This window comes from Electrophorus electricus, chromosome 4 (assembly GCF_041902795.1).
Source record: "Electrophorus electricus isolate QZ-2024a chromosome 4, ASM4190279v1, whole genome shotgun sequence".
NCBI lineage: Eukaryota > Metazoa > Chordata > Actinopteri > Gymnotiformes > Gymnotidae > Electrophorus > Electrophorus electricus.
In genome coordinates, this window is record NC_137500.1 from 3,515,001 (window position 1) to 3,542,500 (window position 27,500).

General features: G+C 46.0%; 1 protein-coding gene across 16 annotated transcripts in view; it reads left to right on the forward strand.

Moving 5' to 3' along the window:
- Positions 1-27,500, forward strand: part of znf469 (zinc finger protein 469) — a 185,001-nt gene that overhangs the window by 36,407 nt on the left and 121,094 nt on the right. The window lies entirely within an intron of this gene.

Consider the following 27,500-nt stretch of genomic DNA (forward strand, 5'->3'; position numbering starts at 1 on the left):
CTCACACACACACACACACACACACACACACACACACACGCACACAAGCATGCCAAGACCTTATGACTCTCTCTCCTCTCCCCAGAGGTTCTGCTGTCTGTTTATGCATGAATATGGCTTTTACTGGCTTGGCCTACTCTAAGAACACAAGTCAGCAGGCCGCAATCTGGTTTGAGAGGTTGACCAATTATATGAGAGACAGAGAGAGAGCGAGAGAGATGTGACAGTAAATGGATGACTAATGATTTTCTCTGCCTCTATTTTTCTTTCCCATAACACAAGGCTAACTGCTCATGCAGCTCCCGTGTTCGTAATCCTGATTGGTCATTCTGTCCTATAACAGAACAGGGCCTGGGTCTGGCATCAGGCTCAGTAAAACTTGCCCGTGTGTGTGTGTGTGCAATATAAAAGCTCAGCACAGTGTGCAGTCGGCGCGCGACACCAGTCAGGCTCTGCTACTTACTTCTGCACTCATGCCGGTTACGCGCCAGGCTGCAGCGCAGAGGCTGAGACGCCTGTCTGCCATCACGTCACACCGGACGCTGCCCAGTGGGGTCACGCGAGGGCCCCTCGAGCTCAGCACTTTCACAGGGCTGTTAAACGGAGCCTGGCTTTGGCTCGGCCGGACGGTCTGCTCTGACCTCATCCAGAGGTGTTCCCTTGTTTGCGGGACTTGCAGGTGCACACGGTTTGCTGAAGAGGAGGAAGAAGCACTAGAAACAGGAGGGTGTTAAGAAATAAAGATTCAAAATGGAAACGGCGAAGAAAGAAACCTAAACAGTGGAAGGAACAAATGTGACCGCCCTAAGATAACCGAGCAGAGAGAATTGCCCGCCCTCACATACGCACACAGGACAGGCAGTTCAGTGGAGGAAATGCGTGAGAGCGTTCGGGTTCGGCCTTAGAAGAGGAGCGCGAGTGTAGGAGCAGAGAGCCGCATGTGGCCGTGGGGCTCAGTGGAATGCTGGGCGGAGGGACCGGAAAGTGGGCCGCGTGCCACCACGCGTGATCCACCTGAGCTCTCCACCCAGGAGCCCTGCTCCAACCACTCCACCCAGCACCAGGGCTTTGGAGGGATTTAGCCTGGTCTTGGAGTCCTAACGCAGATAGATTTTGGGGAAAAACAGGAAGGCCTTCTGTCTTTGCCAAGTTCTGGCTCTCCTCCTCTCATTCACACACACTCACAGAAGCACACACACACACAGACACACACGCACGCACACATGCTCAGACACAGCCACACACACGCACGCACACACAGAGGCCAGATTAGCTGAAACCACACAGCTTTCATTTGTGTAAACAAGCAAAAATGTAAACAAATCAACAAACACACCTACATACACAAACACACACACACATGCTGCATACACAGCGCTATCACTCCCAGTAAATGGCACCATGGACATGTGAATGATCTGAATCTGCCACTGCATAATTTACATAAAGATCCATTTCTCCACATCCAAGGTTCCTTTTGGCCTTGTTAAAAACAGTGAAATTGTTGAAAGAAGTAAGCAAGTTTAACAAGTGCAGTGTGTTGTCCTGTCGTCTGGGAATGTTGAGAAAAGCATGACCATCTCAAATATTTTCACTCTCCCTTGCCTCCAGCGCTCTTTATTGATCATTTTTTCATCACGTTCTTTTAATAACAGCAAAAATTCCCCCATCATTTGATAAATAAAACCAAAGCCAAGTTCATTTTTTAACTTTTTTTTTTTTTAAATGCTATTCTGCTATTTTGGTTAGCAGTTTGTTCCAAACCAGCAAAGTAGACTGTGTTGCAAGTTTTCAATTCAGCCATTGCACCAGATACTTCATTACTAATGTATTTTTATGGCCCCGCTAAAAAGCCAAACCAGGGGCCCTTCTGGAAACGCTGTGTGTGAAGTCAGCAGCATGTCGGTAGCTCTGTGTCAGGGTCTCTCACAGGCCTTGTGTGGAATCTGCAACCCCACTCCGGGTCCTAATATCCATCAGCCCTCTGCTATCGCTGACATGCCGGGCAGCAACATAGTAGACCCCGACGGCTATGTGCCGGGGCGTGCGGCATTCCAAGCATTATTCCGAGCATAGACCTGAGATTCCGCTGCCTGCTCCTTACTCCGCTGTTTGTGCTGTTTTCCTTCCAGAGCAATAAAATTGACCTTTCACACAAGTCCTGCGACCTTTTGCATTATTGATTAAGATGCACCATGGATGGAGATGAGAGCCAGCGAAGAATTCCGAGTTGCCATTGGAGTTTGGAGTTTGGCATTTGATTGACCGGGAGCTTTTCTGGGAAATGCATTTAGGCACACAGGAAAGGCAGGAGAACACCCCCAGGCCTGGCAAGCCGGGAGCGGAGCTGTTAAAAGCATTTAGACTTTAAAGCCCCATTGTTTGTGTATCCAGGAGAAAGCAGAGACTCCCTCGCTCTCCGCTACTGTGACGGACACCAACCATTTTGAACTCCTGGATTTTCTGCAGCTTTTTTTGGAGGGGAAAATGTGCCGTTTGCTTTATAAAAATAATTGTCTTATTTTGGGTATATTTATCTACCAGGTTTTCTCTTCCCCGAATGTTTGCTGTAAACTTTCCAGGGTGCCTTTCTTGCACTAGACTATATATATAGAGATCAGTTATACAAACTCAGAAGCTGCTGATAGCAGAGAGAAATGAAACTCCTTTCAAACCTTTCAGTAACACAGTAACCACGTGTTATCTTACAGTATCATTCTTTTGAACACACACACACACACACAGACTTTTTGAACATTTGAAAATATCTCAGACTTTTTAAACATTTTATTATTTTCTAAACTTGCAGTTTTCTATGTTGATAGCGTTAACGAGAATGTACTCCCATTTAACTCAACCGGTGCCGATTACACTGTGATGTAAGTGTGATGAATCCAGATTTAGCATGTGTTTTAAAGGGTTTGTGCACTCGGGGTTCCTGGTGCTCCACCCCTCCACGCCTGCGTGTGCCATTAACTGGTCCCTTCCTGTTCCTGGGTTTCTCTCTAAAACCAGATCCCTTCCCTCCTGCTCCCAGCTGGAATAGTTAGGCCTCCTGCCCCCCTTAGTGTTTTCTGTTTTCTCCATCAGCTGCCCCAGTCAGACTCCACAATGCCTCTTAAATAGCGCTGGTGGTATGAGTGCGGGTGGTGGAGAGGTGGTGGGGGTGGTGGGGCAGCGTCGGGGAAATGGACTCCCAGGCTGTGGTACCATAATGCACTGGACCATGCACAAGCATTTTAAACAGCACACTTAGATGCATACAAAGCAGATGGTGTTTAGTAGACAGCATGCTAGCACATAAAGCAGATACGGCTTAGAGTGGTAGAGGTACTGAATAATACATACATTCTTTCTCCCTCCTTTTCCCTCTCTCTACCTTTCTCTCCATCTCTCTCTGGCCCCCCTACAAACTCCAGAGCCTTGCAGTATGTTGGGAATTGTCTTGGCTGCCTATGCACGGACAGACAGATGGGGCACAACGATAGTGACTGCTCACGAGGGCTCCGAATTCATAGAGCAGTGTGCACGGGGGGCACACGAGGATTACAGCCTTTGCAGTGTGTGTTTGTGTTTGTGTGTGTGTGTGTGTGTGTGTGTGTGTCTAAACATAGAATGTCCTCCTAGGGGACCCCAGCACTGCTGTTTGTTGCCTGGAATTATCCCTGGAGTGTGAGGGTGTGAGGGTGTTAATATGGTTCGGGCTGGGGCGCTCAACCAATGCGTCCTCACCGTGCCGCACGCCGGCCGAGCCTTCGCTGGAAAGCGCAGCCAGAGCTGTGGCAGTGATGTGGGTGACACCCGAGCCCGTCTGGCAGCCTGCCTCCATTGGAGCTGAGCTGCTCAGGCCTGTGCGTTGCGTAGTCATGTTGCATGACATCACCCTGCATTGTGTGCAGGGCGTCCGAGCTTGGTGGGAGACGTGCTGCCAAATGCGTTGCCTGTTTGTTCAGCTGCATCGCACATGTTCCTGCCGGGCGCGGCGAGGACAGCCGTGCTGGCATAGGACCCCCCGCGCTGGCCCGAACGGGGCCCCGCTCCCGATCTGTATGCGCAAAGGACTCCAGAACGCTGCAGAATGCATAGAACACGCACACAACCAATGGGAAATGTGTGACGCATATTCAAAAGAACAGGAAACGCTGCCTTGTGGATTAGGGATCTGGGACATGCTTGGATACGAAAACGGCCCTCTCCACATGCTCTTCAGGTGCAGGTTGGAGTGGATGTGTTAGGACCCTGTGGCACAGGTGGCTGGTGTGCACATCACAGCATGTGGTCCTCGCATTCAGAGGCAGCTAATGGATGTACTGGGTGTGTAAAAGCAAAGAGCGTTAAGTAAGAGCACGAGCCAACAGTAGTAAAACCCAAATGTCTGTCCAGCAGGAAGGACTGTGCTGCCTCCAGCTGCCTCCCATTGCCTCCTGCTGCCTCCAGCTGCCTCGATCCTGCCACTGGGAGCAGTGCTGGACTGTGGCTGGACTCCAGTCTCACGAGCACTCCTCGTATCTCACCTGGTTGTGCTCATGTGCACGCACTCCACAGAAGCAGCCATTCAACACTAGTGTCTGTAGTTGGAACACAATGTAGGCAAGTCTATGGCTGTACCACAGGAGCTGTACTACAGATATACAATATTAGAAACCCAGGTAGCTGGAAGGAGCGCACTTCTGAAGACACCTGTACCTCTGGCAGTATCCCCCACTGACTTACACTGCTATTCTTCAACTCTTAAATGTCTTTTCCTCAAAGGTACATGACAGGCCAAGGCATTTTTTGGTTTCTATACAGAACATCTGATTTTTCTAAATATGTATTGTTTAAGAGATTCTTTTCTCAATCTATAATATACCGTCTAAAACATACTGTTCTAGTGCTTTGGCAAAACATATCTACCATCATGTACAAAGTCAGTTATTGAATAAAATACCAAGTCAAATAACCTAGATGACGTGTGGGAATTGGACTAGAAAACTTGCACTTGTAAATTAGATCGAACTTCATCAAATCATAAATTTAGCTGAAAAAGAGCAAAAACCACCTAACTTAGCTAAAGATCCCTTAACTAATGCTTGAGGATCCATGGACATGCTACTCTCATAACTTTTAAAGTAATTAAATAAAACCTTACACATATAGTTTACATACACTTCAAATGAAATTGTGTTGTAGTAGCACACAGGCTTTTCTGCAGTTTCTGTAAAAATGTGTATTTTACATGCATAGATAAGCATTGTTTTTTTTTCAGACGAAGTTCCAGTATGGCAGCCTGATGTGTTTCTAATCTCTCGGTATCGAAAGGAGTGATCAGCAGACAGAGGACATTAGCATGTGGAGTTAAGGAAATATTTTGGTTTTTGCAGATGTACATATGGAGGTTTTGTAGAAATCCACTATGAGAAATGCATCAAACCCTCAGTGCAGAGGCACAGACTTGTGCAGGCAAACGTGTGTGTTTTCATGTCACATACGTTACGCCTTGTTACTCCACAGAAAGGATGGGTATTCATAGCTTTAGGATGGAAACTACCAAATTATAAGGGTGCTGACAGTTGTTGTCATCTCAGATGTATTAGGTGTAATGCATGTGAGTGTGATGGGGCAACCGGCTTGCTTCAGGCGGTAAATACAGAACACATCAGAGCTGTTTCACCATTTGAGTGGTAATGATGTAGAAAAGGACAGGCTGAACATTGGTTGAGAGTGGATCTGGACAGAGGAGTGTTGTGGAAAAATTGGGCCACAGTGGGGAGGGAGTACAGCAGAGTGGAATTACGTGAAGGGGAAAATGGGAGATTGTTTGAATAATGTGGAATAATCAGGCTGAGATTCAGGAAATAAAAAGACCATGTGGAAAGTTTTTCGGAGGTTTCTTTTTGGCTCACGCTCGAGAGCTTTGCACTGAATGATTGGATGTGATATTGGACATGCCTGAAGTGCAGTTTATGGGTGAAGTGTTTTGGTAAGAGGGAGAAGAAGAGGAACAATAGCATTCTAACATGTTTAAGTGTTACTTTATATTTGTGTGTCCTGTGAAACCGTCCATTTCCTGTCCCCTGCGTTAAGCTTATCGGCCCATCCTTGGCACGCGGTAAATGTCCCGAGGTCCGGTCGCCGGCGCGGCAGCCGTTCAAACCTGCATCCACACACACACACGCAGCCAGAGAAGCCAGATGAGGCGTCTAGGTGAAAACAGAATCCGGTCTGGAAAAGACAAAGAGCAGCCATTTCCCTATCACAGGAGGGAAGAAGAGGGGGCAGACGACCGAAAGGGAAGCAGAAGAGAGAGAACGTTGGTGTGTGGAGGCGGAGGCGGAGCAGCACCCACAGAGGTCAGGAAAGCTGGCCAGCCTGTGCGGAACCCCGCCGTGGCTCTGCAGCACTGCGGATCAATGGAGCATTTCTGCCTCTCTCCCACTCCCAGGGGCTTGAAAAAGCTAGCCAAGCATATCATTACATAATCACATTTCTCTATGCCACAGGGAAGCAACTGGTATCGACATTACGGGAGATGGGACAACACGGGACTTCAAACTGTTTGAGAGTAGTGGATGCAGCTTTTGAGAAAATCTGCATTTTATTTCAGTGCACTAAAGCTACTCTATATCAGTGAAAATGCTGAATCAGACACTATAAATTGCCGACTTTGATTTGGTGTGGCTAAAACATACCTCAGCTTTCAAAGGAACACCTGCATCAGACATTTATTACATTAAGTTATTCAGTAAGCTATGGTGTGAATGGTTTCTTACATTTGTAAACATGATCCGTATCCAAGGTCTCCATGCCGCAGTTAATGTTGGTTTCAGAGAGGCACTTTAATAACGTTTGCATCTTTTCTTTTATCTATCTGATATGATAGAAGGTTTATAAAGTTTATATGGTAGTAGCTAACATTTATGGATTATGATGTTTTCTGATTATTGTTTTAGGAACGTTTAAAAATGTGCAAATAAAATGAGGTATGAAAACAAGCTTTTATTCACGTCTTTAGGGTTTAAATCTTGCAGGCTTCTCACAGTGTACCTTTCTTTGATGTCCACAAGGAGACATTAGCTATTATCAGAAAGAGCAGAGCAAATCAATGTGATGAACTGCTAAGCAGAGTAAGCCTGGCAGCATATCTGGGCAATGTGTTGACACTGTGGAGGTTTTGCTCAATAAAAGCCTCTAACTGGGCGACTAATGGATTGATATACTGGCTCCTGTGATTGGGACACTTACCTGACACTTTTATCCAAAGCAAGTTACAATTGACTGAGTACATCTTGAGTAGCTGAGGATTAAGGGTCTTGCTCAGGGGCCCCACAGTGGCAACTTGGCAGTGGTGGTACTTGAACCAGCAACCTTCCAATTACAAGTCAAGTACCATAACCACTGAGCTACCACTGCACTTCACTTGTAGTCCAAATTACCAAAAACCTTCTTCTTGTTCCAAGTCAAACATTTTCTAGCTTGTGGTGTTAAGCAGTGACAATTCTACTTACACTTTGCTATTAGTGGCAGTTGTACATCTCTCTTTCTGTGAATCTCTTTCACTGTGTCTCAGTGCCGTGCATCTGATTCTCCCGTCTCAGCCAAGCTGCAATCATCACCTCTAACTAAAACATGAATCTGCTGTACCTTTTCACAACTGCTGGCAGCCCCGCATTCTCGTCCATGGGAAGAAAATGGAAGTCATAACATAAAAACAACAAGAACATTTTTTTCCACTGGCTGTAAAAGAGTTGAGTACATTGCTTTTAATGTGAGGGAATATATCCCGAGTAATTATGGGGATAATTTGCACCACAGAAGCTGAGGTCACACACGGGCCTGCCTCGTAGGCTAAGGTCTGTTCACCTCCAAATCCTCGGCTCTTTAATGGTCTTTTTCCTTTCGGCCTCCTGGGGTGATGTATTGCTCTGGTCGGGGAAAGGAGTCTGTCAATAAAGCTGTGAACCAAAGAAAGGGATACAGTTTACTTCACCCTTGAGAAAGACTCTATGTGCTTTTTACACCACCCAGCTGTAGAAACAGAAAATACACAGCATTTGAAGTGCGCACATTATCCTTAATAATGAACTTTGCCAATGTGTTTGGCCATGAAGTAGGAATAATTTTAACGCGAGGAGATAGAAGATCAGGTTCAGAGAGCCACAAGCCATTCGGGACTATTTGGTTCTCTCTGTATTTGTCCTTGCACAGATCTGTTGAGATGGTGCTGCAGTGTCTCACTGCTGTTATATCGTTCTCTCTCTACATTTTATTATCCTGCCTTATCCACTTCTTTTTGTCTCAGATAGAGTTTAGCTCCGTGTCACAACTTTTGAAAAGTTCCAATTTTCGTGTGTAGCTGCTCTCCAAGACTCCATCCACATTGCATTGTTATATTCTCAGGTTTAACTTTGCTTTTATTCTATTCTGTTTGTTGTTGTTTTCTTTGACCTCTGCCTGCATCTCTCTGTTATTTGGTCCAGCTCCTGGGTTCTCTCTTTCTCTCTGTCTCGGTCTCATGCTGTATTTCTCTCTCTCTCTCTCTCTCTCTCTCTCTCTCTCTCATTCTCTTTTGCACTCTCTTGCTTTCTCTTGTTCCTAGGGAGGAAAAACTTGCCATTTATGCACTCTAGTTTAATGTCTGTTGCCTGGCAAAACCGAATCCATTACTTTTGCGACAAGGGAGCTCTCTGCAATGAAGAAAGGCTTCAATGTTGGAACAGGAAAAAAATAATTTAAGCTGAATTCTGCAACCTGTTGCCTCCGGAACTGTTCTGACGCCACTCATCTTTACAAAGGAGTCGAGGTAAAAACATAAGAGTGGTATCCCTTCCAGACCACTGTAAAAACTCCAGGTGAGACTGACAAGGGTTTAGTGGCCAGTGGGAGCCCTACTCGCCCACTTTTTCAGAGCGCTTGCCTCCCGCAGGGACTGGGACAGGGAGCGACCAATGGTCTGGGCCGAGAGGAGGAGATAGGGATAAGGGGAAGAAGAGGAGAACCGTTTCCATACGGATCTTCCCACTAATCCTATGGTATGGTCACCGGCAGTCCAAGCGCCACCCCCAACATGTGTTCACTATTAATCCTCCCACAGTGTGTAAAGGGGCTACTCTTCCTGTGACAGAATGATGTGGGTTTACAGAGGGGTGTGTGTCAGCGGTCATAATGCTCACAATAATGGGGTATGTGTGTGTGTGTGTGTGTGTGTGTGTGTGTGTTCACTAATGTGATTAGTTTACACCTACATGTTATTGTGACATTATCCAGATCTCATATAATGTATATCCCTTGGCAGATATTTTATGCTGTATTTAAAATGCAAATTCAAAGTGCTTTTAGATTGGTTGTCACACCTGTAAAGTGCCTTGTGTATTTATGGATGATATTTTATGATATGAGAACTGGATCTTTGTCTCAGCGTGTACCCTAAAGGATAAGGCAGGTCCTTTGGTATCCCACTGAACTAGTGTCATGCCGTATCATGCTTCCTGTCACTTCAGGGGAAAAAAGCTCTAATATTAAATTTTAATTTCAAAGAGCTCAGTCAGACGTGAAGGCCTTCACCACCTAATCACATATTCAGGGTATATTTATTACAGACTCTGTAATTTCATGGAGTGAAGTCACAGGTTACGAGATCTAATATGAAATAAGACACAGGGAGATGTATTTGTGCAGGTGCCCAGTCACAGGATACTGAACTGCTGCAGTAATTTCAAGTCCATTAAAGTATATTGGTTACATGCTTTACATATATTATTATTTTTACTTTGAAAAATGAAGTTTATGTTCATTGATAACTTGTTGCTGTAAAATGTCAGGTTTCATTTCAGTTTCAATTTGAATGCCAAACTCTTAAGTCAATTATTGGAGTAATAAGATATTTTTATATGGTAACCAATGTTTGTTTGAATTGTTTTGAGCCCAATATTACACTATGTGGAGAATGTTTTGTGAGGTGTTATTGAGTTTGGATTTGATAAGGACAGGCTGTGGTGATTGGTCTGCTATTGGCAAGTTTACCATGGGGTTGAGGCTGGGTCATTTTACCATGAGGTTGAGGATATTTTACCATGAGGTTGAGGTTGAGGTTGTTTTACCATTAGGTTGGGCCTGGGGTTATTTTACCATGAGGTTGAGGCTGGGTTATTTTACCATGAGGTTGAGGATGGGTTGTTTTACCATGAGGTTGAGGTCAAGGTTATTTTACCATGAGATTGAGTTCGAGGTTATTTTACCATGAGGTTGTGGTTGGGGTTATTTTGCCATGCGGTTGAGGCTAGGGTTATTTTACCATGAAGTTGAGGTTGGGGTTATTTTGCCATGAGATTGAGGCTGGGTTATTTTGCATGAGGTTGGGTTACTCTACCATGAGGTTGAAGTTATTTTACCATGAGGGTGAGGTTGAGGTTATTTTACCATGAGGGTGAGGTTGAAGTATTTTGTAACTCTCCACCTGGCCAGAGAACCTAAGGATCTGTTCTCCATTCACGTCTGCAGTGCAGTAGTGCACACTGTCACATTGAATGAGCCATTTTGAATAGAGAAATGAAGAGAATTACTTTGTTATTGTGTGTGTGTGTGTGTGTGTGTGTGTGTGTATGGAGAGAAAAACCCTCTCACCCTTTGGTCTAAAGAACGTGGATTATATGCATATGACACATGAGCTATTATTCAGGAGATGAGTATCTATGGAGCTGCATCAGCTGTTGAGCGACCAAGGGCAATAGTACAGAAAGCTGTCTTCCTCCACAGGCTCTCACTGCACCCAAGAACAACAGGCCAAACTCAAAACATGGCCCTGGACTCACCATGCCATTGGACTCGGGACTTTCCCATTGTACTGTGCTGGGTTTTGGCCCAGAGGAAAGTCCGGCAGTACAGAGAGGAGGTTAGAGAGAGAGACCGAGTGTGTGTGTGGGTGTGGTTTAGTACAGATGGAGAGAAAAACAATTTCACTGCTTCTCTCTGTCCTAAAACCCGCAGGCTGCTGCTGAACACAGACTAATACACACGTGACACACGAGGCATTGTTCAGGAGATGGGAACCTGCTGCTGACTGACCGAGAGCCACTGTGTGTGATTTATTTGTGGAGCACAAAGAAGAAAGTATTATTTCTCATCCAGCTATCAGCCAGAAAGAAAACACAGCATCTCTCCCCATCCCAAGAGCAACAGACCAAATTTACATCATATCCCTGGACCAGACGTGTCATTGGGATGGGATGCTCTGTTCCATTGTAATGCTCTGGGTTCTGGCCCGGAGGAAAGAGCTATTGTACAGAGTCCTTTGTTCAGAGAATAGAACCATGCTGAGGTGCTTTGGATCTGCGTGACGTCAATCACGGTAGCAACGGACCTTCTTTGATGTCTAGACCAGCCTCCGCGACCCCTGACCCATTGAAGTGTGGGTCACTTTTGTGGGGGACACTGTGCGTCTCTGTGGTGGTGGGATAATGTGGTCTGGTGATGTGTGGCTCTATTGATCAGAGGTGTTCTACAGGCTGATCGATTAGAAACAGCAACAGTATGAACTTAGTGCCTCAAAACATGAAGGACTTGGCAAGGTCGCAAGGTAGTGCTACAAAGGTCCAGTCCTGGTTATGTGTGCATAACTATAGAACCAGAGGCTGGAACCGTACGGTAGACACAGTGGCAATATTCATCATATCCCCCACTATAACAAAAGGGTTTTAAATCCTGCTCACATTGGCTTAGCATTTGTCGGTTATGTCTGTCTTGGTGTTTCGGTGACCACCTTTATAATTGTAGGCTGTCTGTCAGAATGTTTTGAAATGTCTGGACTGATCCATGTTTAGGAGAGTTGTCATGACAATATAAACAGACAGTGATAAATGTGGCGTGTATAATCCTGTCAGGTAGTTCTGATTTAATTTCGGTTGCAGCAAAAGCCCCGATTCATTGCTGACTGGGCCTGTGAAAGAAACTTTCAGATTTAGAGTTTGACCTAAATAGCCAGTGGCTCTGGCGCTCAGAGTGGCACTCTAAACATATGCAGGTATTCTCAAACAAGCCAAGCCGGCCAATGACAACAGTCCTGTTTGTTTATGCATTTATCTGGACTTCCTGAACTGGCAGAGGGAGGGCCCGAGGTCTGTGGGGGGGTGTATTTGCAGGGCTGGGCCTTTGCGTGTAGAGCTAAGGTGTGGAGGGACTCATAATGTGGGGGGTGTCTATCTGTTCTCTCTTCTCCCTCGTCCTCTCTGCTTAGAGTACACTAAGTTGTCAGCTTCCTGTACCCCAGCCAAAAAAAATTAAAAATGATATATATATATACCTGAGGTATGTGGGCATGCATGATAGACTTGAAGTGAGTGTATGTTGGAGAGAAAGAGACAGAGAGACTGTGTGTGTGTATGTGTGTGCGTGTGTGTGTGTGTGTGCGTGCGTACGTGCGTGCGTGCGTGCATGCGTGTGTGTGTGTGTGTGCGTGCGTACGTGCGTGTGTGTGTGTGTGTGTGTGTGTGTGTGTGCGTGCGTGTGTGTGTGTGTGTGTGTGTGTGTGTGTGTGTGTGTGTGTGCATGCGCATGCCTGTAACTATGTGTATATATGTTGTGGGGGATAATCATTAATTAATTAATAATTAATGTGTGTGTTTGTGTGTGTGTGTGTGTGTGTGTGTGTGTTTAATGCTCTGTGCATGTGCATCAGAATAGATGATGAAGAGTGAGAGTGTGTTCTTCAAAACTGAGGGTTGTGTTAGATTGGACGCTGCGGACAGATCAGAAGTCTCGCAGGGCTGTGTGCAGTAGAGTTGGGGGCCAGGGTCCCTCAGGGCCCCTCAGGGCCCAGCTTCAGGCTGTGGTCCTGCACACAGGTGCTCCGCCCCCTGACTGAGCCGCTCGCCCTGTATGAAAGCAGTGCAGAGCGTATGTGCTCAGGTTTTGGGGAGAAGTGGCCCTCAGGAGATCACACGCGCAGTCCTTCAAACCCACAGTTTCTGCTGCTGAGAGAAAGGTGTTCTTAAGCTCGGAAAAGAGGTCATGCAGGTAAAAAATACCAGGCTGTATATGTCAGCAGTACATTCATAGTAGTGTTTGCCCAGTCGGGTGTATGATTAGTTACACAATCACACAATCGCTGTAGCTTTTTAGTACTGTCTGTGTGTTTAATGTAATGTTTATACTGGATATTAGTAGTGATTTCAAATGATTCCTGCCATGGATGAATATTCAGGATGAGTTCATTTCCTTTTATTTCGGTCCTAAGACAGTATTTGCCTCAGTAGCGCTGGCCCATTCTCACTAGAGAATACTATAGCCTAATTGATCATGTTACGTCTAGGAGAGGCTACTTAAATCGAAATGGATCTTTTTTGCACTCACACAATGGCGTCTTGTACCAGAAGAGGAACCTTCCTCTCATATCACAACACAGTAATTTAACAGCCCGCTCCTTCCAGCTGGGACGAGAGCCAGGTACATATTAAATGGAATATAAAATGAAGGATAATACGAGCAGCAGGCTGGATTAAAGTGTGCTCCATTTTGCCGCAGGGATGGCAGGAATGAGCAGTGTAAACAGAGTTCTTTTCCTCTGCTCCTGTCAGCGGGAGACTCCTCGGGAAGAGGCAGCGAGCTTTCCCAGGTTCTCTGCCACGCAGCCTGCTGCTGCTTTGTAGCACTTGTGGTCTGAATGCCTGAGGCAGTAGTCAGGGGCTTTTGTTTTGGAGTAAATTATGTCTTTTCCATTTGATATCGAGAGGGACATATATACAACCCCCTCCCTCCCCCAACCCCGAGAGGCCATGAGACTGATGGGTTTTGAGTTTTCTAGGTGTCTCCACATCACTGCTAATCAGCTATATCCCCCCCGGGAGCTGCCGGATGGCTGTAGGTCCCTCATTCTGTCGGAAGTCAGCGTTCTCTCGGCGTGGAGCAGTGCTGTTGTGTAAAACTCCAGAAGTGGGGCATACCTCTGATTTTCCACGGGGCACCCTGCCACAGGCACTTACACACACATAACGTAAACTCACTAAACACTGTGCAGTAAAAGAGGGGCGTTTGGTTAATATATGATGATGCGAGGCTTTGGTGGGTGGTGAGTGCTCAGATAGTTGATCCCTGTTGAGCGAGGGACCACTGAGCTCAACAGTAGCAGCTCTGTGTTTGGGGGTAATTACTAATCATTAACTGTGGCAAGACCTCTCATTTAAATCTGGGACTGGGCCATCTTGGCAGTGACCAATACTTATAGCCCTGCTAATACAGAAGAAGGATGCCTATGCGAAAACACACACACACACACACACACACAGAGGCAAATTAAAGAAATATGTCAAAATCCACTTGAGGAATCAGGCATCAGCCATACATGCACGCACACACGTGCACACACACACACACACACACACACACACGTACACACACGTATACACACACACACACACCCACTCGCGCGCACACACACACTCGCACACACACTCACAGAAAAGTCCCAGACAAGTGGCGAGTCACCTCTCTTACTCAGATGCACACACACAATGCTGTATGCACCATTAATATAATAGTGGAATATAATAGAGGAATGAACAGGGCGATTGTAGTGAACATTGTAGTGACTTGGGGTGACTTGTACAGATGCTTCAGGACATGGCCCTAAAGGCTGTCTGTGAGTCTCCCGCAAAGAGCAAGATCAAAACAGGACTCATGTAGGGGCACACCAGACCCATCTGCCAAGCTGGCGTAAACACAGCCTCGGCTGGGAGCCATAGTGCCCAGGAGTGTCCACTCTCTGAAAGATGAAGGGTCTGACAACAAGGAGTGAAGCAAACTGCCCATCAGCGGAGCCAAACAGAAATCCTAAAGCAGCTGAGGAAGGTCCCCATTGAATGGAAATTCCACTCTCTCTTTTTTCGATGGCATTCTCCTACTCTTCTTGCATGGAGTGAATATAAGTTTTTCCGTCTCACTATCTCACACACACATACACGTGCACACACACACACACACACACACATGCACACATCGCTTGAATGACTGAGTAAGTCTGATTCCCCGCCACCCAATAGCAGGACCTGTCTGTTAGCGTGATGGACACAGCTAGGCTAAATATGATTTCCTATCAGGACGGAGAGGTTCGGGAGTGTCGGCATGTGATGCGCGGGGCTCGTCAGAAAGCCGTTTAAGAGAGGGCAGTGTAGGACATCACTCTTCTCATCTGATTATTCCTAGTGAAGCACGATCATGATAACACACGGGAAGAGTGCACAGCCATGCTCCCAAAAGCCTCATTCTGTGAAATGTAAGCTCCGATTTTTAGTAAGTGAATCAGGATTTATTTGGTTGGAGAAGCTTCTCCAGCTGCAGGTCTTGGGATTGTTTTGCGAGCATGAGGAAGGGAGGAGGAATGACCCTGCTGAGATGCCATCATCTGTGAATCACTCATGGCCTTAAAGCTGTCAGCTCTCTCAGAAAAAGTGAAAAAAAAAGGCATTGGATGAAGAAGCCATATAACAGAAGAATGATGTTAAGGGATCGGAGTTTGCTGATGTTTTTATGAAGTTTCAAGGCCTTTCAGGGTCATTGGTTTTTTTGCTTTGTTATTTCTGCCATCACAATATTGGGATACTGGAACATATACAATAAGATACATCTGCATTAAATATGCCAAATATGTCTCTAATGGAAAACCACTTATTAGAAGTAAATGATAAACTTATGTTTAATATGAAATGTAGGTTTCTCTGGTGTCAAACACATGGCTCATGAGTGATTCTCTTCATGGATTTTGACATATTGCTTTTATCTGCCTGTGTGTGTGTGTGTGCGCGCGCGCGCGTGCGTGCGTGTGTGCGCGCGCGCGTGCGTGCGTGTGTGCGTGTGTGTGTGGGGGGGGGATAGAGTATTTCATTTTAGTCTGCAGATTAATAGCTTTTCCTTTGAAACTAAGGCTGACCATGTCATAACTGTTGCATTAAGAAAGTTTGTATTAGTTTATCCCATTTTTGGAAGCCACGAGGATGACAAAAGCAGACTGTGCTGCACTTAACCAGTACATGGAATTATTCCTGCGTTTTTCTGCTCTTTTTGCAAAATTGAGCAATGCAAGATTGATGATCTGACTGAAGCCTGTTTGATCACTGTGTGCCCGGTACTCTGTGAAGACTGCGTGTGTGTGTGTGTGTGTGTGTGTGTGTTACTTTAGCTGAAGTTTCTCTAGGATACATAATACCAGCCAATGCTAAATTACAGCAGCGATAATGTGAGCCTGATTTCATGTTTCTGCCTTTGCATTCCAGCGCCACTCAGATTGGTATCGAAAGTGTTAGCAAATGATAACAGGTGAATAAATGGATTTGCAATGTATATCTCCCACACAGGCCTTGGAACTCTGCAGTGGGCTGATTACTGTATATGTTGCTGACTGCCAGCCATAACTATGACAGCTATGATTTTGTACACCCACTAGTATTGTTTTGGAGGTTTTTTTTATTGCCTGTATGGCTCTAGGGTTGAACTTCCACAGGCAGGTGACATGGGTTTTCAAATGATTTCAAATAATTTTCAAATGACTTTAAGCTGCTCGCTCTTCCCAAGGTCCCTGGGGATCTCCTGGAGTATTGTTTGAGAGATCATCCTTGTTCGCGCTCTTACAAATGAAAGAGCTCCTGGCAGGCAGTTTAAGGCTCCGGCCAGAGCCGCATTGTTGGTGTGTCAGCTTGGCTCGGGCGGTGTCAGCGTTCGGTTCTCTGCTCTTGATGTGGCGAGTATGACTGTCTCTCTCTCCCGAGGGCACAAAACCCGTCTTTCACGGCGAGGGAGACAGAAGAGATGGTGTTCCCCCGAGCCGTGATGATTGTTTCCACAGTGGACCAGCCTTGCTCAGCCAAGCAGTGCTAAATATGCCATCTCGATTTGGCACATTTGCCAGCTGAACCAGGTTTAGTCGGACACGATGTCTTTGCGTACGCCTGTCTTCTCTTCTCTCTGGACGGGTCACGTGACTGGGCTGTCCTCTCTGTCACTACCATCAGTCTGTCCTAGCCCTTTCCTGTTTCACGTCTTGCGTCTGCTATCTTTTATTGATTTCATTTTATATATATATATATATATATATATATTTTTTTTTTTTTTTTTTTTTTTTTTTTCCTCCCTATGCTGCTACACTGCCTTTCACGGAGACCTGTCTTCTATCCAGAAATTCCAAGCAGTAAAGTTTAGCGCATTGGAGCAACCCTACAATATAATTATAAGTGCTCCGACAATAATTTTTAAAGTGCACCATAAACCAAACCAGACTGAGCAACAATGTGGCCCCCCCTCCACCCAGTCTCGGGGAGGTGTCCAGCCAGCCACCCGCTGTCAGCGATGCAGAAACATATGTACATACACACACATGCATATCGAAGTATATCACATGAATACATCCTATTCAAATTCAAATACGTAGACAGGGGCCATAAGACTTTGTGAAATAAGTTGTCCCCCTTCAGACACATCTGTTCTCAACCTTTCCTGATTTTTGTATTTCTGTAGTCCGTTCCCACAGTTTCCACAAGCACACTGAAAGAGCCTCTCTGCTGATTTGTGAGCTACACAAGTATCTCTTAGTAGGTCATTTAATTTCTATAACAATATTGTATATTTACTTTTCTCAAAATAAAAGTATATTTTTCTTTGAACCAAGTGAATGGTTTTTGTAAAGTATTCATTATTTGAGCCTGAGAACACACTGTATATGGTATTGATCTCCAACATACATCCGCAGTATTGTGTTTTCGGAAAGATTTGGTGTGTTTCAGCGCTTCTGTGTATCGGATCAGCCTACAGGATCCGCACGTTTACTTGGAAGGGCAGTCTGCTCTGTGCCAGGCGTGTTCTCCACTGACATTTATGAGAAGGTTTAGTGTTCTGGAAATGAACTTCATGCATAGGGATGTTGTTAGCACTCAATTAGCACAGTAAAAACACATTGACACTCTCCATCCATGACTCACCAATCTCACCCTGTTAGGAAACAGAGGTGCCCCTCTCTCCCGCTAACTGACGCTATCATAACACGCTCATGCGCCCATGGATTTTAGACAGGTTTTGGGGCACTGTGCTGTGATGTAAGGCAGATGTCTGTTGCACGTTAGAGGAAATGTTTGTGGGAGTCATTTCCTTTACGTTTTTTTTTTGCTCGAAGAAATATTTTTGCTGTGGAAGCTGCATCTGCTCGAAACTTGAATCAAGAAAGCCTTCGAGCTGTTAACACTCTCCCAATAGTAAAAAAAACAAAAACACAAACACTGGCAAATGTTTATTTGCTTTGAGAGAAGTGCAAGGTTAGTGTGTCTGACATGAGAACTGCACGTGGCCTGAGAGCGTTTTGTCAACATGTCCACTCCAATTTGCCTCGGTGCTTGAGTTTCAGAAAACAAAGGTAGGGTCGACAGTGAAGCAAATGGAGATGAGATAAACGAGGGTGAGCTATGCCCAGTAGTAAAGCCTGGGGCACCAAAACCCTTCGGTGAGTTCATCTGAAGTAGTGGAGTGAGTACAGTGAAAGTGATAAGGGTGTTGGGAGTCCAACTGAGACAAATTTGTTGTTTAAGATATGTATAAGCACACAGACACAGGATACATCAGAAATGCAATACCACTTTAATTTCAAATGATTCCAAATTTTTTACCCTTATAGTAGGGTATTTCTTCTTATCTATAATAAAAACTAGTTTAATATAATAAAAATATAGTATATTATATTATAAACTATGCATAATAAAAATGTAGTTTAGATTTACTATTTTAAAAATACAGGCACCACAGTAGAAACTCAATGTGACAAATTCAGTACACTTTTCATTACTGAGATTCAAATCCTTTATTTTTTCATTCTTTCTTATGTCCACCTTTTTGACGACAGACTCAGTCCTCCTCCGTATGGAGGACACCGGTGTTGCAGACATTTCTGGAGAGATGTTCTGCTGCTCTTCATATTCGTTTGGCTGCTCTTCACTGGAGAGCTTCTACCATTTGCTTTAAAATATCCCAAAGGTGTTCTGTTGGACTCAGGTCAGGCAGCACACTTGGGTAGGTGTTAGTTACACTTGGCCAGGTGCATGCTCTTTAGAAACTCTTATGTCATTTTAATAGTGTGCTTTGGAATGTTGTGCTGGGATATTCCTCCGCTGCCGAGCTTCGGACTGTGTGGCAGTGTTTTGGTATCTCCACAGGCATTCATGGGGCCATCTTTAAATGTTATCTCCAAAACTTGCGTAGCCCCAGGTCATCCCACTCCTCCTGTGCTCCAGTGTGGCTTTCCTGGCCGGGCGCACAGCCCAATATGCTTCACCCCATCTGACCTTCTGTGAGTGTGCTCCTGATATTCACCAGGCATCTTACGTATTCTTTAGTAAAGTTTCATCTTGCCATTTTGCAGCCTTTTAAATTTTTTTTTTCCTGGATGCCGTCCATAGAGGTTGGCTTTGCACTGTCCGAACAATCACAGACACTCTGGTTTCCGCTAATAACCCTGTGCCAAGTCTGATGCACTTTGCTCTCACAGTCAGAGTTTTCAAGAATTGACAGTTCTTTTGCATGTGGGGTCATGAGATGGACATGCGGATAGACACAACCAACAGGTTCAAAATTATAACCATGTTCATGCAATTAGACTAATTTGAAATGACAGGGTATGCAATTTTGTTTCAGTGATCACAGCTTTTCTGAGGTGTGTCTTTGATCACAAATGTACTCACATGGGTTTCTACTTTGGGGCCTGTATATTTAATCTAGTATTTCTAAAGTATTTGTTTTTGAGTGTTCATAAGAGATAGTACTCTACTTCTCAAAATGATTCAATTATTGAGAGGTGATCCGATCTTGAATCCTCTGACATGTAAGCGGTATTGCACAGGGGTGTAGTCACTTCTGTTATTTACTCCGCTTCCACAGGAATCACCTGAAGTGGGACAGAGCACTTAGCGCGACCGATGTACGGCTCTGGGAGAAAGAGCCAAGCGCCAGTCGGTGCTCATCAAGGCCCGTAAAGTCCGTGTACTCACGGGATCTCATGCTCTCCTGCCAGCTCTATCTCAGGCCTGTATCCACGTCAAGCTGAGGCACATCAGAAAGGAACCACCCCACCCCCACCGCCTCACATCGCGAAGTTCTGCTGGCATTTTTTGCAAAGCTTGGCTGGAGACGAGGCAGAGACATCAAATGGAGGTGTGAAGCCAAAACTAAGGCTCTTATTGTGCTTGTGTATAGCACAGACCTGCAGCACCGATGAGGTTTTTATTACCGGCTTTGTTTGTAGCAGCAGCAGGTCTGAATGCAATTCAGCCGCTGTGCGACTGAGCGACTGTTGCCTTGCAGATGTGTGCGTGTGTGTGGCTTTTGTTTCTTAAACTGCTTGGATGATCAGGCCAAGCAGTGAGGTGATTTATGACTTGTGTACTGCAGTGGTACTCTTTTTTTTCTGAGGTGGGGTGGTGGGGTTCAGGATTTGAGGCTAGAGGCTTAAATGTGTATGACTTCATCAGTGTTGCGAGATTCCATATGAGGTTAATCGATTGTGGCTCTCCTGCAGTGCAGACCGTGCGTTTATTCTCACAGTGTTACTGCCCTGCCGCTTCACAGTGCATGAGATTCTCTGTTTTGTTTTTTCTTTGTGCGCTCCACCCCTCTTCTTCTTCAGAGGACAATTAAGACTATAATTGCAATTACGTTTTGTAAATCAGGAAGGACACACGTGCATGACCAAACCGACAGATTAGGCTAAACAGCAGCACTGCGCATAAGATTCACACATGCCGGGCTCATCTGCAAGAGAGCTGGAAGTCGGAGGCCAGACTGCACCCTCTGGGCTCTGGGCTGTTTCAGTCCTCACGGCCGTCCTGTGCCCCTACGTCCAGGCCGTGCGCTCGTTTTCCGGGAAATGTCTTGTGACGTGATACGCGTTTGTCTTATGTGCTGTGTGTTTAATGTAGTTGTTGCACTCTTGTGTTGCTTTCATGCACAGTGGGAACTGTTGGAATTGTAATTTCCTAACTGGGAAATCTATTTTAAAAAAAGCGAACCTTGATACCTGTTCTCCATCTCCTGATGGTGCTAATGTGATATAATCTAATGTGTTATTGTTTCTCATCACTTATCTCACATCGAGTGATATACCACATGAGACAATAGCTGTGTGTGTGTGTGTGTGTGTGTGTGTGTGTGTGCATGCGTGTGTGCGTGTGTGTGCTTGTATACAACTAGGGCTTGTGGGCTGAATGTGCTAATGGTTTGGTGAGCTATAATGCGCTGAGACTAATACACACCTCTTATGCATGTGCCCCATAGGTAGGAACAGGAGAGTCAGGAAGAAGCGCATATCAAGCGGACGTGTTTATGTTTTTATGTTGACATGTGGATACAGTGACAGAATTAATTATTTTTATATTGTTGACACTTTATTTTGACACTTTACTAACAATTGACATTAATTACATCACTGCTGTTTGTTACAATGGTAGCAATGTAGTTAAATGTAAGGTGTCATGCCACCTGTTTCCCTGGATAACTGACTCCCACCATTCTAATGGCCAATCACCAGCCATACACACGTTCATCATCACCGGACTGTTAATATCACCTGATACTCATTTACACATTACTAGACACACTCTGTGAAGTATTGCCACTTGAACTGTGAGTGCACACCGGGCGTTTCCGAGGGTCTTACGGTATGTCCGATCTTTGTTCGATTGCGCTCCTCTGTTTTTGTCTGTCCCGTTTGTCTTATCATACTGTCTTCCTGGATTTCAACCTGGACTGTTTATATCCTATTTGTGGTGCTATCTGCCTCTGCTACCTCTGTGAATCCGGTCCTGACCTTTGCCTGAACATTGACTCCCGTGTTGGATCACCCCTCACTGATTTAAGCCACGCCTCATTTTATCTGTGAGCATCTGCCGTTATCTGAATTGTTCCATAAGGAACAAAGACTCATCTGTGCTTGTTGGGAATCCACTGGGAGAAATCTGAAATTAGATTATCAACCTATTTACCTACTGCCTACCAGTCTCTCCTAAGGACTCCATACAACCACTTAACCCCACCCCCCGATACGTAAATATATGTATTTCCTTAATCACATGGTATAGGACAGTAAACTTTATAAATGGAGATGTTTGAGGATGACAGAATGAATGATTTAATACTTTTTTTCCTCATGAATGTGAATATTGAGAACGCTCACACACTCACACACATGCCATCATGTATGAATGTTACTAGTGTACACAGGGTTATGAATGGGGTTTCAGAACACAGGTCAGGGCTTCAGGTGACCCGTGTTATGTCGTACGGAACTAACGGCTAGTAGGAGCTATTTGCTTTTATCATTGTGTGTCTGATATCTATATAAACATGTATATTTGTGTGCTTTACACACAAATACGTGTGTGTCCTTTGTGTCCATGGGACAGGCTAACAAGATCCGATCTGTTTTGGATCTATAACTGAAATTCTCAAATGTTCCAGTATATATGGAAACAACGGTCCTTAGGATCCACCCAACAAACTGTTATGAAGTTCAACACCATAAAACAAATACCAACCTACAATGTTCCCAACCAAGCCGTACAGGTGCTTGCTAGTAGATACGTTAACTTCCATCCTGAAGTGCAAAAGGGGATTTTGTGTCACTGGAAGGTCACCAAACTGGCGTTTTTCGTCTGTGACCTTATGAATTGTACAGGCTGCGTTATCTGTTCTAGCCTTCGGCCCCCTCCAGATCCGGGGGACTTGCGCTTCTGTTGCATTGCACGCATTCCCTCTTCCTCTGGTGCCCCTTTCTGACTGCTGATCATTTGAGCCGCATTATGCAGGCAGTCGTGTGTAATCCCACTATCGGGCTGGAGAGCGCCGGAATCCCCCGCCGCCCTCGGCCGGGGCGTGGCAGGATAATAACGAGCCCCACAGACGCTCTGCGCTTTGAAGCGAGAGGTCGTGACCCGCAGGGCAGCTGAGGCTGCCTGGGACAGACGCCCTGACACGGGGCCGTTGCAGTCTGGAGAGGCCCGACGCGGTTCAGGTGTAGATTGCTAAAGCACATGGGCAGGTCTCTCCCTCCGTCTCACCCTCCGCTCCTCCCATTCTCTCCCTTCTCTCGCGCATTCCTCTGATGTGAGCCTCTCCATCACCGCGCGTACCTGCACAGGCGTACCGGCTTGTGCTAACGGAGAAAAGGGGGGGATTATGCAGAAAGGCTCGGAGCGCTCCGCGGGTAATTACTCAGGTCACGGGCAGATGGGCAGGAGACAGGAGACGGAGGAGCCCGCCAGACAGAAAGAGAAATGAAGACGCGCTTGTAGACCAGTCCCACGGCTCGCCGTGAGCACGCGCTCCTGCCACACAGGATCCCTGGCCTGCTCTAGCAGCGGACGCACAGCTATCGTGCTTGCAGCAGGAAAAAAAAAAAAAAGATTCCGGAAAGGCGCTCAGAAACGCTGCCCACTGGGTCCTGGTGCACGCCCAAACTTGCGCGCGCAAGCTCATGCTAACGCTCCTGTTGAGGGCCTTGTAGCATTTATCCTGAATATATTGGCTTTAGCTACAGGTAAATCCAGGGAAGAGATTTGCTTAGACTTTGATCCCAGCTCGGGAGGGTGCACCCAAGCTCTTGGTCAGTCTAGGCTTGCCCTCTCTCTCTCTCTCTCTCTCTCTCTCTCTCTCTCTCTCTCTCTCTCTCTCTCTCTTTCAGCACTAGGAAATATCTCCATCTCTAATCATTAATGTCTCTTTAAAAGTCCTCTGTGTGCATTTAATGAATCACTTGACTCTCCCCGAGTTTATTTTCATTAGGCTAACTGGGAGCTTTCTAATGAAGGCAATGGGATGTCCACACAGAGGTGGGTCTGCATTGCTCTGAAATCCTGCGCTTCTGTTCAGCCTTCAGTTCCAGCTCTGCAGCTCAGAACACGTTTTTAAGTGGCCGAAAAGCCCCCTGCGTTGAACGCATCCTCCGCACGCCCCACATGGAACAGCTTAAAGTGAAATGAAATATTTTTACAAGCTGAGACAGCATTTAATTGCAAGGTTTGCAGTAAGCATTAACATATCTCCGAAGAGTTCACATTTATGGGTATATTTCCAAGAATGATTTCAGATCAGGATACGTAGTAATCTGTAGTAATCTGTAAAGTGCAGTCTCCCTCACACCCCTTTAAGGTGTCCAGCCACTGTGCGCAATGGTAACGCACAGACGCACGGACGTCATATCGTAGTCCCTTCCGCGGCATTGTGAAAGGCCACTGATGGACCAGTTCGGTAACTCTTCGCTTCCTAGTGAGGGCCTGGAAGACCAGTAACACTCCACGTGGAAGGTTCCCCCAACCTCAGCACTGGAGGGATCGTGCCACCTTTCGGCTCTCCAGAACCAAAGCCTCTCCGACCTTCTCTCTCCTTTTCCTTTGTCTGGATTCCAAGCAATTAACAGCTTTGCATGGTGTGGTTTTATCGCGCCTGCGATTTTAGTGTCGCGAACCGCCGAACAGAAAAAACAATGGGAAAAGCGGTTTAGTCTGCCATCCATAACAGCGGAGGATCGCAGACACATGCAAGCGGACTTTCCTCTTTTATTTTCTCTCTTTCATTTCATCTCTTTTATGCTCTCCCATTTCACCGCATTTTCTGGTGGTGATTTTTCAGTGTTGTGCTTGGAGTAAGGTTTCTGGATGACATTCTCTGAGTGTGTGTGTGTGTGTGTGTGTGTGTGCGTGTGTGGTAGTGATTATAGATTAGCTCTGGGCCCAGGTAACCTCTGACTGAGGTGTCGGTACTAACCTGCCCTGAGCTTCATACCCTACTCTGGGCTGCTATATGCGGCGCCCCCTGCAGGCAAGCAGGGCCCTGTGCGAGCGTCTGCTCCCTGGCTCACATGACCTGTAGTGCTCTGATGTCTGTGCTACAGATGTTTCCTGCTGTGACTTCTTTTTTCCGCCTATGCTGTTCCCTTTCTTTTTGCCTTTCCCAGATTCTCTTAACAACCAGATTCTATTAACGACTTTGTGTGTTCATCCTGTCTGTTTACAAATGGACTATGAAGTAAACCCTCGTTCTGATCACTCGCAACCAAGCTCCATGCGTTCTCTTCTCAGTGATGTTCTGTGGCGCCTAGAACAGAGCACGTCCTCCATCGGGCCGCGCCTCTCGCGCCTGCTTTAGCTGCACGCCAAACAGCGTCTGGCACTGCTGAAATCCCCCCCAAAGTGAGTTGGACTGAGAGGTTGAGGAGAGCTTGGGTGGGAAGCACATACATGTCGGCGTAAGCTCGATGCGGGCTAAAGCTCGAGAAGCACGTACTGGATGAAGCTTCGGCAGCCTCGGAGCGAGCTCGAGGCACCATTGGTTTTGATGAAGTAAAGCACACTTCTTTCTTCTGGGTAGCAGAGGATGGGGGGTGGTTAAGTGCCAGATCTTTGGAAGATTTCGGCTGAGATTTATTAGCCACAGATAAGACTGATATACATCTGTGGCTCTGCAGATCTGCAGCTCTGCGTGCTTCTCTGAGCCCAGCCTGCATCACCACTGCTGCCAAAGCCTTTGAAAAGCAGAAGTTACATTCCTCTCATCTCTGAATATACTGCTATAGGCATAGAGGGGAGAGAGGGAGAACAGACAGAGAGAGAGAGAGAGGGAGAGAGGGAGTAAGAGGAAGAGAGGAGTGGGAGAGAGAGAGAGAGAGAGAGAGAGAGAGGGGAGTGGGAGCGAGAGACAGTAGAGATACACAGAAAGATGTGGACAGCTGAGAAGAGCCAGGTTTCTGATGCGGCCATGCGTCAGGCCTTTCCAGACGAGAAGTGAGAACTGCGTCTCCGGTGCCAATGCGGCCGTGTCCGTGATGCGCGGGGTAAGCAGGCGAGGCCGGGCCACCAGGAGGAGTATGATAGTGGCTACGGTTAAGCCAAGCTGGAGACGTGGTGCTGAGATAGTGGCTTTGAGAACAGCCAGCCCAGGTGACTTCTCTTATTCTGTTGCGCAATCGCACGCGCACACACACACACACGCACACACACACACACACACACACACACACACACACACACACACACACACTCACACACACACACACACACACACAGTCACTCTAGCACATCTTGAAGTAATCTCTTGAAACGTAAGTAAAGCAGAGGCTTGTGGGAGAGAGCGGCAGCAGGCCTCAGGGTAGGCGTGCTAGCTTTCAGAGCGCCAGTGATATGTTTGAGGAAGGTAACACACTGTGTGTCCTCTCTCTCTTCCACTCTTTCTCTCCGTCTCTCTTTACCTCCATGTCTGGCTCTTTCTTTCTTCGTTTCTTTCTGTTGTTCTCAGGACTGTTGACATGTTGCTTAGTTCCTAATAAACATTAACCACGTGTGTGTGTTCGTAGAGAGTTAGCCCGGCTTCACTTGATGGTCCGAGCACCTGGTTTCAGTTCTTCATGGCTTCTCCAACCTCTCTGTCAGGGTCATTCATAAATGGGAATGAATGAGCTGAAATGCCTTTGATAAGCACTCAGCCTGCACTAACATCTCACTAACATCTCACTAACATCTCAGAGATAAACAGAACGAGTCCTTGCACAGATTGTCCCCTACCTTGTCATATATGTCACGAGTTATATCTGCCTGTGCATTTGAGTTATTTTTGCGTTTAACGCACATGGTAACCATTCTGGAATATGCCTGATCGTCTGTAACACTCTGATAGTGCCTTTCTCATACCCAAGATAGATTCAACAAGTAGAGAAAGTACAACAGTATTGAATGATGAGGTAAGACTTTAAGTGAGGTGTGTTAGACGAACAGCCCTGCAGAGGCTGGAGAGGTCGTTCTACACAGAGGAGCCAGCCTAGTAGGAGATACAACGAGGAGATGCTCTGCGAGTGGAGTGTGAGAAGGGTTATAAACCGATAAAAGACAACACCATGCAGACCTTTGAATGTGAGGAGAAAGAATGTATATGTAATACAGGACAGGACGGGCGGCCAGTATAAGTGAAAGAAGAGGAGGAATATGAAGACTGCTAATAGTGTCTGTACACTATTAGCAAAAGTCCGATATTTAGCAGGAATGATATTCAGCACACCAGCTGATGAAGGCAAGGCAAGGTTTCTTGTTTAGCAGATATAGATGAAGGGCTGGAGTTTTAACTTCAGCAATATTCAGAAGAGGGTGAAACATCGCTCGACATTCAGGTGGAATCAAATTGGCTCACTGTACAGGCTCAGCAAAGGGAACATGGATAATTTACTCAGGTGCTCAGATACCATATATACCATTAATATAGATAGTATATAAACAGAAGTCTAAACATAGATATTGTAAGGAAAATATTCCTATTTTTATCCTGTCCCTCTGGTCCCACCCTCTGCCTCGCCTGTGTCTGTTTGATCTCTCATCAGGGCCCTGGGGAACTTTTCTCAGAATGAGTGACACAGAGTCAGAGACTGTGAGAAGCACACGTGCTTTATTCAGAGACACAGGGGAGGATATAGATGGCAAAGCAAAGCAGACGAGCAATCAGAAATATTTCAATGGTATAGC